The 16,553-nt window shown below is 44.1% G+C and overlaps 1 long non-coding RNA gene across 1 annotated transcript; it reads left to right on the top strand.

Annotated features, from left to right (window-relative positions):
• Nucleotides 1–10,417: 10,417 nt before the first annotated feature.
• On the top strand, nt 10,418–13,094 carry LOC135178419 (uncharacterized). The gene is made up of 2 exons (XR_010303514.1): nt 10,418–10,630; nt 12,502–13,094. It is a non-coding gene; the product is annotated as an uncharacterized LOC135178419 (long non-coding RNA).
• The last annotated feature ends 3,459 nt before the right edge of the window (nt 13,095–16,553 follow it).

The following is a 16,553-nucleotide window of genomic DNA, read 5'->3' as shown; positions in this document are numbered from 1 at the left end:
GCAGGTCTCTTCTCCCAGGCAACCAGCAACAGAACAAGTGGAACACTGTCTCAAGATGTGCCAGGGGAGGTATAGGCTGGATGTTAGGAGGAAGTTCTTCACAGAGAGAGTGATTGGCATTGGAATGGGCTGCCCAGGGCGGTGGTGGAGTCACCATCCCTGGAGGTGTTCAAGCAAAGACTGGATGAGGCACTTAGTGCCATGGTCTAGTTGATTGGACAAGACTGGATAGGTTCCAACCTGATCGATTCGATGATTTAATCATTTTCTATAGGAATCTGTTGAAACAGAACATTTCTGAATGAAGATGATGCCAAAGTAAAGTCACAAGTCAATTTTTTTTCATAGGATGAAAGCATGGAGATCTCAGTAATGTTTGCCAAAAAGGGATAAAGAAGGGAAGAGCTGAGAATATGAAAGGGAAGAACTTTAAGAACATGGACAACACTGACACCCCTGGCCCAAGCAAATTATTTTAGAGCAAAGACATCAAGATTTATTGGACAGTTGGAAAGTTTACCTCTTCATAAGATCTGAATAAACTTTTAAAATGGATATTAAAAAAAATAAAAACACTCAACCTTTAAATAAGTGTATTTACCAACTTGGTACAGTAAGTCTCACAAGATTTCTAATATTTTTATTGATAAAAATGGGAGAAGATAAAGTAACAAGGGAGTAGTTAGGTACTGGGCCGTTTATACTCAGTCTAAAGAAGCAGTTTCACAATCTAGTCAGAGTGACAAGTCTCATCCTTTCCTTCTACCCATAAGCTTACCTCCCACAGGCAGGTAGATAACTCAGTCAGCCACTGTGTGCTTCCTTTGCTGGTAGCAGTGGCAATATAACCAACTCTCCTTACAATTGCTCCCTAATTTGGCAAGTGATTAATCACCCAGAAGAACGACGGCAATGCCTGTCTCTTCAGTGGATTATGTTATCACTACAATACTTCACATTGCTAAATCCATGTGTGGTTCAGCTCACACTTCACTGAAATATTCAGCTAATGAGAGCTTTCCCTTGGATATTCCTTGCTGTAACACCAGCCTTTCCAGATCACAGGAAAGCTCTGCAACCAATATCTAACTCTGCAGTAAGTTTTAACAACGGAATTATTAATCTAAGGTTTAAAAAAAAAACAACACCTGTATCATCCCAACTATTAGCAGTTACTTTCAAAAGCAGCAACCAAAATTAGAAGGTTAAAATAGGTGAAATATGGACACACACTGAGACTCTTGCATCACCCCCTATATTACCTCTCTCCCTGCCAAGGCTTCCATCACACACTGAACTGTGCACAGAGACATGAGGTGCACACAGTGGCACTTATTAGTTATGTCTGTAGTAAAAGCATGTCCAAAACCAAATTCCAAACACTCCAGCACAGCACTTGATGTGTTATCTTTTCCACATCCCTTCAGGTTGTTACCCAGTGAGACGCTACTCCATTAATTCAATCACATTATTGAACTTGTGCTCAGAGACCCATGGCAAGTGATGCACGCTCCATTCTCCATCAGCTACAGCAAGCAAAGAAGAGCATTTCAATATGTTTCCCTCAAAAGACATTGTCCACATTATGAAGAAGGCAGATTATCACTCAGGAATAGCCTGGCACTGTTTGAAGCCACACCTGGAAAGAAAAGAAGCTGCTGGTTTTGTTTGGTGGTTTTGTTTTTTTTACTGCTTTGAGAGCACTTTGGTCACTACAGGACATCCAAGCAACATAAGACCAACCCCTAAAGCCAGCATGACATTCTGACAATGATGCATTGCTGGTCCTTATGTCAAGGGAGTGCACATCTCAACAGCTGGCTGTTGCAGGAATTGGACACACATCCTTTCACTGGAATACAAACTCCTCATGGGCCTTGCTTTCATTCCAGCTTGTCAGGAGAATTTCTTCCTCTGAGCCCAAACATATTGCAAGTGTTTTTCCCCTTTGGTGAAAAGATGACTCTTCATTTGTTTTCTCTCTGTATGCATGATACAGCCCCAAGGAATCTTCCTCACATGTGAAACATTCATAGATAAAAATGTAATTTAAAGCAATTGACTAAATTCATAAGCAAAGCAAGCTACAAAATCCTGTTAATAGAAGTGTCTTTTAAAAAGCTGACCTCACTCCATGGGACACTTTCCACTTCAAATATGTAGGATCAAGATTCCAGATGGGATTTTTTTTCCCCCATAAATTTAGTCTGAGATGGTGCAAAATACATAGTTTATGACAACTCTATTGTAAGAATGACAAAAAAAAAGAGTGCTTAGTAAAAGTGTTGTTTAATATTGGAATGTAAAATCTCTGAGCTCCTTGTCTTATGAAGTCTTTTTGTGTGCATAAAATGCAGTCCAGTGTTAAGCATTTTTTCTAGAAAATGTGGGACAAATCCCAGTATAATCTTTAGACAAAGTCATTTCAGATGCCTAATGCCTGTAAAATTATAGCTGTGCCTGGTCCTAAACTTGAGGGTCTTTCAACATTTCCATTATAAAAGCATATTATAATTGAACCATAAAAATTTGATCCAGAATGAATCTTGGTGTGAGAGTGCTCAGCCTGGGGTATAGCTAGTTGTGTCCATGCATACAGGACAGTGTCTTTTCATCCAGGCTCCAGGACTAGGCTGTATCTCCAAAAGATGCTATTTATAACTTAACACAATTTGTGCTTGGACCACTCCCATCCATGGGATCGAGTTAAAGAGAAGAGCAAGCATGCTGCATTTCTAGCTACCTGCACTGTGCTTTGGGCATTAAACTAATGGTCTTGCAAAAAACTTAAATAGTAGTTCAACCTATTTAAAAGAATTAAAATGGACATTTGCATTTCCTAAAAGCAAACCAAACAGAAGACTGAAAAACCTTGCTGAAGTCTGTTCCTAAACGCAATTTTTCTACAGTATTGCTAAGAACCACTTGGACATTGTGCTAAATTCCTAATTTTTAAATCTGATATGGAAAAAGAATAGGACACACCACCCTGATGAGGCCTTCCTGATGGTCTTAGGCAAAGGAATAAGGTAAAGTGAGAAGCCGGATCTGATCCTGAAAAACTCTTCAACATGAGACTCTGGCAAGAGCAAAGGGACAGGCTGGCTGGTTATTTTAGCCAAGTGCACATGTGCTACTGCCTGCAGCTCACAGCTGCTGAATTAGGGACTGGGAACAGACACAGGGGCCAGCATCTTTAAGCAGTAGAGGATACAAGCACCAATGTTTGGATTTCTATTTCCGATGCATCAGCGTTCAGTGGCATCCCAATCCAGCCTGACAGCAGCAGGTATAACTCTGCCTTCACTGTGCTCAGCCACAAATTAAAACAAAGTGTTTGCCCACTCCACACTATGGCACCCTAGGAGATCATGTAGATTAGGGTTAGGGCTGGCCCTGGCTCTGAAGGTCCAGGGGAAAAGAGATGCAGCCGAGGAGGACACAGCTACCTGAAACAAGGCATCCTTGTTCCTACTCTCTTCTATAGGTTAAGCATAATGACAAGCTACCTTTCAGACAAAAGTGCCATGGCAAGGTAAAGTGACAGCTACATCTCTCTCACTTCAGAGTTTACAACCTAACCAGAGAAACAAAACACAGGAAAAAAGGAGTAACAGGGATAACAATTAGAAATTCTTTCATGTGATCCAAATGTAAGAACAGCTCCAACTATGACCAAATCAGATGAAAATCAACAGGAGACAGTGAGTACCTTAAAATATCTATGACTAGTGAGAAAATTAATAGAAGTTGGCATGAATTTTACCTACAAATAGAAATATCCTGTCATCTGAAACACTCCAAATCATATTTTGCATGGAAAAAAGTCTAAATAACTGCTGTACAAATGTATTGTAGGAGACCTGCACACCTAAAGGGACTGTTGTCATTGTCTAAATGGTCAAGCACAAAGAATGGCTTAACATGTGCCTAAAACCTTGTCTATTTTATACTCTCCACCCCAACTCAGCTCTCTGACTGGCAGGAAAGTATATTTCATTGCAAGAAGAGCACTGCTCTACATTTCTTGAAGCATCCACTACACCTTCCCTATTAACCGATCTCAACTAAGCAATACTGCATTTAAAACAATAAAAAGTTGTAAGACAAGCATGAATATTGTACTGCCCAGGCTCTGCACAATAGCAGATGAACAAAAACAGGAGCATACCAAATCCAAAGACTCTTAATTTCTGTGATTCTTCAGAAATACAGTTAGAATCACAACAGGCCATGCTCAAAGACCACAGAACCTGACCATGGATGTATCCTTTGTGTGAACACCACTTAAAAATACAAAGCAAATGAGTTCAAGTAGAATGTGGAGGAAGAACAGAAAAAGACAATTACTAGCAAAATGAAGTAAAGAGCACAGGGTCCACAGAGATTAAACATCAGAAATAAACCAAACAGGGAAACCTGGTGCTCTTGGATCTCTAAGGAACTGTCACATCACTTTCAGGTTGAAGATCAAAACAGACACAGAGTTTCTGGCAGAGAAAAAGATTATATTCTTCCACAGGATGAGGTTCTACATCTTATCAAGTTATAAAAGTCCATAGGAAGATACAGCCTTAAAATTCACCATGGGCAAAGACTTCAGGACACCACAGATTATGCTGGCCTCACTGATCGGAAGTCCAAACTTCAAGATGTTCAGTTCCATGTTTTGCGCACTACAAACAAGAAAGACCTTGTGCTTCTTGCTAAATACTTAACACATCCTTCCAGTATATTTCTGCTTGAGAAGCTGCTGCATTCACAATCATTTCCACCAGTATAGTTCAGGTGGGTGTTCTCTGGGATCTTTCTCCAAGGATACCAGTGATTTGGTGATTACAAGTGCTCATAGCACTAACAAATCACTTACTTTTGACTGTACACACACAGTGTGCAACGGTCTAGTTGATTGGCTAGGGCCAGGTGCTAGCTTGGACTAGATGATCTTGGAGGTCTCTTCCAACCTGATTAATTCTATGATTCTATGTGTGTATACAATGTACATTGCTATATCATTTATTTAGTACAGGCTACCTGATACGAAAAGTGCACTTGCAAACAGGTACTTACAGCACAATGCTTACTCAACATTGTATAACTGGGGTTTTATATGACATTTAGATAGCATATAATTTCAAGAACTCATGTAAGCTTGAAAGGGGACATGTTTAACACCAAATCCATCTTAAAAGGTTAAAAAAGCAACATTATCATCAGCAAAATTTGAGGACTGTTGAAACTTCATCCTTATCCAAAAGCAACAGTTTAGTAGAGGAGGTTTCTCACACCGTCAGTATAGATTCCACTTATGTTAAGGTGCATATATACAGCTTTGTAGAACACCACCAAAACCATTTAAGAGTGTAGAGATAACAAGAGGTTAAATCATGCAGTCTGGCCAATTCCCTTTTTAACTTGCAGTAAATCCTGACTATGAGAACAAATCAAAACTCAAAACAAAAAAAAAACAGTTCTCCAGGCAAGCCACAGTAAATTTTTTTAATGCTCACAGTTTTCTTGGCTGCAAAACCCCTCTGGACAAAAGACAGGACAAAAGCAACCCAGCAAAGCAATTTATCAATATACCTGCAAAGACACCAGAGTTAAGGAACCACATTTTCTTTTGGGGTACATTGCCTTGAGCAGCATGCACCCTCAGTTTATATTTGGCCTTGAGTGCCTCCACTGGCCCACAAAGTAAAACCCTGGCTTCTTCATTCAGCAGACTTAAACACATTTTAAGCAGATGTATCATCAAATGTATTACATGCCAATCTGTTTATCATTAAGAAGAAAAATCAATATGTCCGATTCAAGCGTAAACAGGAGTCGAATGTTCAAGCTGTCATTGAAGATGACATATAATTATAGAATATGATTTGTACTTGGCAAATCATTATTTCCTGTAAAGGGCAGCAGACAGTAGCAAGGAACTTCCCACAGCAAGTCAACGTAGTGCCACTTAGAGCCAGAGAATTTGTTTTCTGCATGCAGAAAGACACCTATGCAGCCAAGAGGAGCAAGAAGCAAACAATCACTTTGAAATGTAATCATTATGTATGTTTAGCTGGTGAGAGAACATGGAGCTTCATGTTACTGGGTCAAGTCCAGATTTTTATTTAAAACAGGAGTTCTGAAAAGAAAAACTTCAAAATACACTGCGAGGTTTCTGTTCTGGACCATTAATTCTTCAGTCAAATCAAACTCTCATTTAATTGAACCCTGATGCTAGAACTTGGATTCTATGTGGAAAAATGGAAACTCCAGCACATATAATAATTTGTTACATTGAGCTATTCAGCCTAATACATCCAAGAAAAAAAAAAAAAAACTCAAAATAAAGCTACTCTCTGTGATGACACAGAACTAATAACAAAAGGAAACAAATCTCTGTTCTGGTCAAGAAAATGAAGCCATTAACTACCATTTCTTTCTGGCAGATGTTGAGTTTAAACACACTTGCAAAATGACAGGATGTACTTGACAGAAATGCAACATATATCAGTACTGCTTGCACAAAAAAACAACAAAGGACTGTCAAAGGCAAATAGCAATTTTGGATACCTTCAAGCCAGTACAAAGACTTGGCTTTTTGTCAGAGAGCAGAGAAGAGTCTCCAGATAAAGAAAACTACTTCTAAAACTGTCATAGAATCATTACATTGTTCAGGTTGGAAAAGGTCTTTAAGATCAAGACAAATAATTATCTAATTCTACCAAGGTTGGTGCTAAACTGTGGCCCTCAGCATCACATCTCTGCCTCTTTTCAACACCTCCAGGGATGCAAACTCAATCACCTCCTTGGGGAGCCTGTTCCAGCCTTTGAGAACCCTTTCAGTGAAGGGGTTTCATCTAATCTCCAATCTAAACCTCTCCTGTCACAGCTTAAGTCCATATCCTCTTGTCCTACTACACTTGTTTGTAGAGAGAAAAGACCAACATCCATCTACCTCCAACTCTCTTTTACAGAAATGTAGAGAGCAAGGAAGCCACCTCTCAGCCTCCTTTTCTCCAAGCTAAGCGATCTCAATTCCTTCATGTGCTCCTCACAAGAACTGTTGTCCAGACACTTCATCATCTTTGTCACACTTCTCTGGACTAGCTCCAGCATCTCCATGTCTTTCTTGGAATGAGGGCCCCAAAATTCAATCCAGGACTCAAGGAGCAGCCTCCACAGTGCTGAGTTTAAAGGGACAATCATCTTCCTGTCCTGCTGGCCACATCTATATACATATGTAGATCACCTTCTTGGCCACCTGAGCACACTACTGGCTCTCATCAAATCAAATATTCAAAAAAGATGGGGATGGAGCAAGGAACCACTTCACTGCTGTGCTTCTAATCTGTTACATGAAAGATTTCCACTCCAGAAAAGGAAACAGAAGTCCTTCCTCTCCAATTTTGAAGTACAACTTAGAGAAGCCTCCAAACCTATCATTGAAGCATTTTTTATGAACATTTTCTCCCTCCTTGCATATCTTTTCCTCCTTCAGTGCTAAGTCACTAGTTAGCACCATCTAGATAATGAAAGAAGAAAGTCTCCCAACATTATTCAGCTAACCAGCTGAGAACTTCTGTAGCCAGACAAGAACATGCTCAAAGTACATAGCAGCCTTCAGCTGGTGAGCTGGAAGTATTCTGGTTCTGCTGAATAGCTGACAGCTTCTATTTGTATGTGAACCAAATCATCTCAGCCTTAAAATAACCTTGGTACACCAGAAATCATCTAATATTTCAAATGGCATAGGGAAGCCCTAGTGTTGTTAAGTCTTAAATATTAACAGAAGCCTGAAAATCTCCACTGAATCTTCCTAATATCTATAGTACAAGATAAGTGGGTGCAGAAAGGGAAGGAAGAGTGGTGAAGAAAATAAAAAGGGGCCAGTGTTCTAATCATGGTCACACGTTTTGTCTCCAAATCCTCTGTATTCCTCACCAATTTGAGAGTTCTCAGGCATAGTCTATAGGGAAAAAAATCATTTGAAAGCATTGATATTTCCACTTTGCAAAGAGAAGAAAGCATTAATCTCTCACTTCAACTTTTCATGTGTGAAGGTCATAGAATCACCACATCATTTGGGTTGGAAAAGACCTTTAAGGTCATCAAGCCCAACCACTATCTAGCTCTACCATATATGCTGCTGAACTACATATTCCCTCAGTACCACATCTCTGCCTCTTTGAAACACCTCCAGGCACAGGGATTCACACACCTCCCTGGGGAGCTTGTTCCAGTCTTTGACAGCTCTTTCAGCCAAGGAGTTTCTTCTTAGCCAATCTAAACCTCTCGTAGGGCAACTTGAGGAAATTTCCTCTTGTTCTGTCACTTGTTACTAGGATGACAGAGTAAAAGTAACTGTGTTGTCCTATGCAGGTGATTAAGAACAGCAAGTTTTATATGAGGCATTCCACAGCATCTTTATTCCATTGACACCAAAAGCAGTACTGTCAGAAGTTAAGCACCTGAGCATTGATTTTGACACTCCTAAATCTATTTTTCTTATGTTTCTGTCCCTCCCCTCAGGTCAGGCTGTTGTCAGAACTGAAGGGTATGTTTTATTGTCAGCATTACAGGTGCATTAACAAACTTCCATCAAAAATGCAGCAGCCTGCAGATATCCAATTAATATTCCAGCCTGCACAACAAATGAAACAACTTTTAAAACACTGTGTGCTGAATTAGAAGCTTCTTTTATTCAGCAATAACAGGCAGACATGCTCTAATATCCAAATTTTAAAAAAGAAAACCATGTAAAACTTAGAACTGGAGCTGTTACATAATACCCCTAATAAATATAACAGCTCAATGATTTAGAACTCCAAGCTTTGCTAAAGATCTTTTACATGCTCATCTCCTAATACCTTAAAATTCAGATTTACTTGGCCCAAAAGCATCATAGCCTGTAGTACTGCTAAAACTAATACTATCTAACCCTTAGGAAAAGAACTATGAAGAGCCTGACATATTTGAGGTAAGGTTAGAGCAAATTAAGCTGTCTTTTTTTTCCCCAATTACTTGCCTTGTTACAAGAGCAGAGCACAACTCACCTCCATGTTCATTTACAGATATTCTAAGTATTAACAGTGTTAAGTCAGAAATGCAGCAATCTGGATGCACTCAGTAGAGTATTGGAGATCATGACAGTAAAGTTATAAAAGAAGAGGGATGGGGAGAGGATACCTAGCTCACTTTCCTCTCCTGTACCAAAAAAAATGAAGTAGAAAATCACAAAGAACAATGAGCTGTTGCACCAAAAGCAGAAAAAAAGACAACATAAAAAACTCAGGTGCCACCTTCCCTTGAAAACTGTGCCAACTATAGAGCTACAATGATAGCAGGAAACTCAGCATCTCACACACACAGAGAAATTGCCAATTACAGAGCTACAATGATAGCAGGAAACTCATCACCACAAGCACACAGAAATTGCCAACCGTAGAGCTACAATGATAGCAGGAAACTCATCATCACAGACACACACAGGAATTGCCAACTGTAGAGCTACAATGATAGCAGGAAACTCATCACACAGGAATTGCCAACTATTGGACAAAGGGAGATGGTGAAAGCAGAAGTGTCATGTATAGGAGAAATATTGTTAACTAAGAACAATCCACATGCTTTTAACTACCTCACTGCCCACAAGTAACACTTCTTGGTTGTGGGCCAGTTTAGTCCCTTCCTTTAGCACACTGGTTCTTCCTAACTCCTATTTTGTCATATTATCCAGTAAGAAAACAGTTGGTGTCCTGCCACAAGGACAGGTTGATGTCCTCTGGCTTGCATAACACAGCTACTCAAGGACGTCAGCTAGCCATAGAATGAAGTCACCCAAAAGACAGAAATCTAGGCTAAGACATCAACAGGTACACACAGTAGATGTTGTTGAAGTGAGTTACTTAGCTTTCAAGCCCTTTTCTGAACAGGAACTCAGAGCTTAATTCCACTTATTACTAGGAATGATTAAGAAGTGTAACTAGACATTACCTCAGCAGGAGAGAAAGAAATTCCAACAGACATCGAATCCATCAAAAAAGCCACAAGCTACTATTTTTTTCTGGTAAATAGATATATGCACACACTACTCCTGAAGATAGAAAAGAAACAAACTGGGGGGGGGGGGGGGGGGGGGGGGGGGGGAGAAAACAAACAAATTACTGAAAATAAACAAACAGCTAAAAATAAAACAAACTTTTCCCCTGTAATATATTTTGAGGGATAGAACTAAGCCCATCTAAACCCTCAGCTTCCCAAGACCCTCAACCTTAACAAAAATAGTCCTCCCAGAGCTGGTATTTAAAGTGCCAACACCTGACTGGGGTTAACAGGTGCTAGGAGTTATGGAAATGGTGCTGCTGATCACTACTGGGTGTGTTTTCCTCTCACACTGCCTGTCATAAGACCAGTATTTTCAGTTGCCTGGAGCAGTGTTAAATTTTGACTAGGAAGGTAGCTGTTTTCTGTATAGAACTGTTGTAGAGAAGAGAAAATAGAGAAGAAGAAAAAATTATAAATTAAAAAGTCAACCTTTGAGAAGCCAGTAACTTATCACAAGAAAGACAAAATACTTCTCTTAAATATTACATGTTACAAAATAAAATCTCTAAGCTTCAAAAGTTTTGCCATAAAGGTAGGTTGGGGTTTTTTTCAGTAATATCTAGCATGTGGGGGAAGGTGAGGTACTGTACCAACATGAATTTTCTGTATCTCTTAAGAAAATGCAGAGGGCTAAATCCTAATCCCCATATAAACCATACATAAACATCCCCAGAATGGAAACCTGATAGTAAATATGTGAGACCAAAAATCTGAAGAGCTGATGTGGGAGAGAAGGACCAGAGAAACAAGAGAATAGTCTCAAAAAAGTGAGTTCTCCAGCAGGAGGCTAGGATAGAAAGATCATAATCAACTCTGTAGTTCATCCTTCCAAGTCAAGCACCAAAAAAAAAGGAAAGAATGCCTAAATGGCCTAAAGATGCCTCTGCTTTGTATTATCATATCATCTGCAAACACAGGGCTACTTACTGTTTGTACTACAGCTCAGCAGGCATGACAGCCCAAAAAGGCAACGTCTTGTGTTTCATTGTGCTTCAGCAGATCAGGAAACCCCACAGACAGGTTTTCTAAGGAAACAGCCTGTCATTTGATACAGGCTGGGCAGCCACAGCCTCTGCTGCACATGAGCTGAGGTTGCTTGGTCTCTTTGGGTACCAGGCAAGGATGGAGTTTGGCAGGTCATGATGATCGTCCCCATTTCCATGCCTACTGCTCCTGTTTCAGCCTGTCCAGACACTATAGAGCTCTCTACCTGCTTGTTCCCAGAAAACTTCTGCTGTAGCAGCAGTTGTGGCTCCTGCTTTAGTTTCTGAATTTTTTTTTTCCTCTTACCCCTCAGACTGTGAAGTGCTAAGAAGGGGCCCAGCTGTTCGGCATTTCATTGCTGATTTCTTTGGGAGGGCCTGGAGAAGCCACAAGTGGGCTGCCCTTTATTTTGGTGTGGGAGGAATCTTCTAATTAAAAAGAAATTTAAAAAGAGAGAAAATAAATGCAACTCCAGCCTTTTCCTTGCTCTGTGTGAACTGAAGAATCTCAAAATCTTTATGCTCACCATGTTACGAGCCTCTCTTTGCTGTCTCTCAGGTCTCAGAGCAGAAGAGGGAGTGTCTCTGCCTATTATTCATCACAGGGCTACACAAGGCAAAGCCCATATTTCAGGCTTCTCCTCTCTTCACTGAGACAGTGCAGTTTGCTACCGAGCACACTCAGAAGAGATCTTATCATGCTTTTAAAAAACATTTTTCTCCCAAACCAAACAAACTGGGAGGGGCCAGTGTCATCTATATTCATGCCATGTTTTATAGCTCAGTTATCAGATCACTCCTGCTGTAACCCAGTTTGTAAAGTGTGGTGTTTAGAGGGAATGAAAACAAAGAAAAGAAGAAGGGGGGGGGGGGGGGGGGGGGAAGTTGTGGGTTGTTGGGGTTTTTTTGTTGGGTTTTTTTTTTTCTGCTTGCAGATCAAAAGGCTTACATGCTGTACTTTCACCACAAAGCAAATGTTTGTGCTATGTAAACTCCCAACAATTGAGATTATAATGAAAGCACTAACAGCCATTCTTGTTGACCTACAGCTCACTTATAATCACAGGTATCTTCAGTAGCTTTTAAAACCTGAGAGGACAAAAATAACTTCCTGGCTGTTCTTATTACTCAGTGTTTTCTGAGCCTCCCTGCTTTAATTTGGGCTTTCATTTCATGGCAAGGTGGTTGCCACAAAGTGTTCATGACCCCTTGTGTTCCCGGTGCTCTGAGGCAAATAGGAAAATAAATTAAAGACAAATGGGCTATGGGGGAACGGTCTCAGGAATCAGGAGGGGAAAACAATAACCAAAATCAGTTTTAGCTGCTCAGTAGCAGGCAGAGAAATCAGCTGCAGAAAGATCTTCTCTCTGCAGCAACTTTTGCCTGCCAAATTTAAAAGACTTCTTTCCTTTCTCCCCAGAGCATACATGGAGAACATATTAAATAGTATGATGCTATCAGAGGAAGGCAACATGACTCTTCCCTCCAGGAAGACTGGCAGAAGTAAACTCTGCCCAGGATGGCAAAAACCTGCAAAATAAGGCCAGTAGACACAAAAAGTGAGATACTTCAATGTAGAAAAGTTCAGTTTTGAGATCCATGGCTGTAGTTACTGCAAGCCACTCTGCAGATCCGTGTTCTATGATAATCCAAGCAGCATAGGCTTGATGGTTCAGGGATAACCCAGATGAATGGAAAACTGGTTTATGCAGCATGCTGTTCTCGTGAGATTGTGACAACACTATCAGTGAAAGTTGTTGGAAAGCAGATTGCTCCTTGCTGCACCAAGCCGTGCCTGCACTCAGCAGGGTATTACACCACCTGGAGAGCCAATGGGCTCACTGCTGTCCTAGAAAGCAAGGTTCCCAAAACGAAAGAAGCATGGAAGAGAAACCTGCTGCAGGGCTCTGCTCTTCTCTTGTCTACTGGAGCCATGTGAAAACACTGAATACCACTTTTTCCTCATGCTCTCCAAAAATAATCACTAAGTACACCATACCTTTCCTCTTCAAGTTTGCCTTCAAAGCCAGTATCTCCTTTGCTTGAGGGAAATGAAGACACTCCTATAACTTACCTATAAACTCGTCTTTTAATTCAAGGTTTGGACTGTGTGGTGTTGTTAACCTGGCAATCTTTCCAGCTCCTTTCTACATTTTATTATACCCACATTCTGTTTCCAAACACTTCTTGGTAAGCTGTCCAAACACGCCCGAAAGTATGGCTTTATGTGATTGCCACAATGTCATCAAAAGCCATTTTGTCTAACCCTACCACACGAGGTTAACCATAAATTTGAATAGCACATCAGGCCATAAATTCCATCAGGACAAATACTTTTTTTTTTCTTTTTTTCTAAAGGCATTCAACATTTTCTCTGACGAGTGGTGTCAGAACAGCTTCGTATAAAAGTTATGAAAGCAAGAGAGAAAATCAGGAGGGGAAAAAAAAATAAAGCAGGGAAACAGCTCTCGACTGATGAAAAATAAATTTACCTTTGTGTTTCCAAAGGAAATAGTTCTTAGAAGCAGTGTCTAATAAGGAGCCAGCTCTTTGACATGGTGTATCACAGGGAGTAAGCGAACTTGGCCACACGCCCAGACGAAGAGCGACCCACTGGGTGCTGCTGCCTCTGCTCTTCCTCATCTGACTTCCCAAAATTCTGCTTTTCAGTCTTTACAAAGCACCGAAGCTCTCTGTCCCCAGGCTGGGCCGTGGCCTGACCCCCCGTCCCAGCTGCCTGGAAGCCGTGCTGAGGTGGGGGCATGAGTGCCAAGGGGCTGGTGTCATGGCGGCAAAGCCTTCCTGCTGGGTGGGGAGGGGCTCTCAGGGCTGCGGCCTTGCCGCACAGCAACGGGGGCACTCCTCTGGCACAACTAAGCATCTCAGCTACTTTTAAGCTCCATTTTCCTCCCTTTCAGCCAGCTCTTGGGCACTGAAATCTGCCTTGATGCTGGCCACGTGCTCTCTCCTCCTGCCATAGAGGAAAGAAGCAGGAAGAGTCCCTTCGGCCCTGGGGCCTCCACAGGCTGGGTGGGATCTTCCCCCTCCTCCCTACCCCACTAACCAGAGGCAGTGGGAGTTCATGATACCCCACACTCGTGGGTGGGATTTGTACCTGCCCTGGTGCTGGCTCAACAGCCGCAGCAGTGGCAGTGAGGCCGCGCTTACCTGCTTCTGAGGTAGTCGTCAGCTGTCCAGAGCCAGTCACAACCGGTTCCCGCCAGCTCCAGAGGCCAGGTAGTAGGACAGCTGCACCGGGTGCCGAAACCTGACTGTTACGCCCCAAATTATCACCCCAAAGCTTCAAAGCACACACAGCTCTCCTTCACAAACCTTCTTACACCAAAAACCTGCCAGCCACGGGGTGAGGAGAGGTGCTCAGGGTGGGGAGAGGTGCTTGTGGTGGGGAGAGGTGCTTAGAGTGGGGAGAGGTGCTTAGAGTGGGGAGAGGTGCTCAAGGTGGGGAGAGGTGCTTAGAGTGGGGAGAGGTGCTCAGGGTGGGGAGAGGTGCTTGTGGTGGGGAGAGGTGCTCAGGGTGGGGAGAGGTGCTCAGGGTGGGGAGAGGTGCTCAAGGTGGGGAGAGGTGCTTAGGGTGGGGAGAGGTGCTTAGAGTGGGGAGAGGTGCTTAGGGTGGGGAGAGGTGCTTGTGGTGGGGAGAGGTGCTCAGGGTGGGGAGAGGTGCTCAGGGTGGGGAGAGGTGCTCAAGGTGGGGAGAGGTGCTTAGGGTGGGGAGAGGTGCTTGTGGTGGGGAGAGGTGCTCAAGGTGGGGAGAGGTGCTTAGGGTGGGGAGAGGTGCTTGTGGTGGGGAGAGGTGCTCAGGGTGGGGAGAGGTGCTCAGGGTGGGGAGAGGTGCTCAGGGTGGGGAGAGGTGCTCAAGGTGGGGAGAGGTGCTTAGGGTGGGGAGAGGTGCTTGTGGTGGGGAGAGGTGCTCAGGGTGGGGAGAGGTGCTCAAGGTGGGGAGAGGTGCTTAGGGTGGGGAGAGGTGCTTAGAGTGGGGAGAGGTGCTCAGGGTGGGGAGAGGTGCTTGTGGTGGGGAGAGGTGCTTGTGGTGGGGAGAGGTGCTTGTGGTGGGGAGAGGTGCTTAGAGTGGGGAGAGGTGCTTAGGGTGGGGAGAGGTGCTTAGGGTGGGGAGAGGTGCTTAGAGTGGGGAGAGGTGCTCAAGGTGGGGAGAGGTGCTTAGAGTGGGGAGAGGTGCTCAGGGTGGGGAGAGGTGCTTAGAGTGGGGAGAGGTGCTTAGGGTGGGGAGAGGTGCTTAGAGTGGGGAGAGGTGCTTGTGGTGGGGAGAGGTGCTTGTGGTGGGGAGAGGTGCTCGGGGTGGGGAGAGGTGCTTAGAGTGGGGAGAGGTGCTCAGGGTGGGGAGAGGTGCTTAGAGTGGGGAGAGGTGCTTGTGGTGGGGAGAGGTGCTTGTGGTGGGGAGAGGTGCTCAGGGTGGAGAGAGGTGCTCAGGGTGGGGAGAGGTGCTTGTGGTGGGGAGAGGTGCTCAGGGTGGAGAGAGGTGCTTAGAGTGGGGAGAGGTGCTCAGGGTGGGGAGAGGTGCTTAGAGTGGGGAGAGGTGCTTGTGGTGGGGAGAGGTGCTTGTGGTGAGGAGAGGTGCTTGTGGTGGGGAGAGGTGCTCAAGGTGGGGAGAGGTGCTTAGGGTGGGGAGAGGTGCTCAGGGTGGGGAGAGGTGCTCAAGGTGGGGAGAGGTGCTTGTGGTGGGGAGAGGTGCTCAGGGTGGGGAGAGGTGCTTAGAGTGGGGAGAGGTGCTTAGAGTGGGGAGAGGTGCTCAGGGTGGGGAGAGGCGCTTGTGGTGGGGAGAGGTGCTTAGAGTGGGGAGAGGTGCTTAGGGTGGGGAGAGGTGCTTAGAGTGGGGAGAGGTGCTCAAGGTGGGGAGAGGTGCTTAGAGTGGGGAGAGGTGCTCAGGGTGGGGAGAGGTGCTTAGAGTGGGGAGAGGTGCTTAGGGTGGGGAGAGGTGCTTAGAGTGGGGAGAGGTGCTTGTGGTGGGGAGAGGTGCTTGTGGTGGGGAGAGGTGCTCAGGGTGGGGAGAGGTGCTTAGAGTGGGGAGAGGTGCTCAGGGTGGGGAGAGGTGCTTAGAGTGGGGAGAGGTGCTTGTGGTGGGGAGAGGTGCTTGTGGTGGGGAGAGGTGCTCAGGGTGGAGAGAGGTGCTCAGGGTGGGGAGAGGTGCTTGTGGTGGGGAGAGGTGCTCAGGGTGGAGAGAGGTGCTTAGAGTGGGGAGAGGTGCTCAGGGTGGGGAGAGGTGCTTAGAGTGGGGAGAGGTGCTTGTGGTGGGGAGAGGTGCTTGTGGTGAGGAGAGGTGCTTGTGGTGGGGAGAGGTGCTCAGGGTGGGGAGAGGTGCTTGTGGTGGGGAGAGGTGCTTGTGGTGGGGAGAGGTGCTTAGAGTGGGGAGAGGTGCTTAGAGTGGGGAGAGGTGCTCAGGGTGGGGAGAGGTGCTTGTGGTGGGGAGAGATGCTTGTGGTGGGTCCTGCGTGGCGA

The sequence above is a fragment of the Pogoniulus pusillus genome, chromosome 9 (assembly GCF_015220805.1).
Source record: "Pogoniulus pusillus isolate bPogPus1 chromosome 9, bPogPus1.pri, whole genome shotgun sequence".
Lineage (NCBI taxonomy): Eukaryota > Metazoa > Chordata > Aves > Piciformes > Lybiidae > Pogoniulus > Pogoniulus pusillus.
Note: the sequence above shows the minus strand (reverse complement) of the source record. Positions and strands in the feature narration are given on the sequence as shown.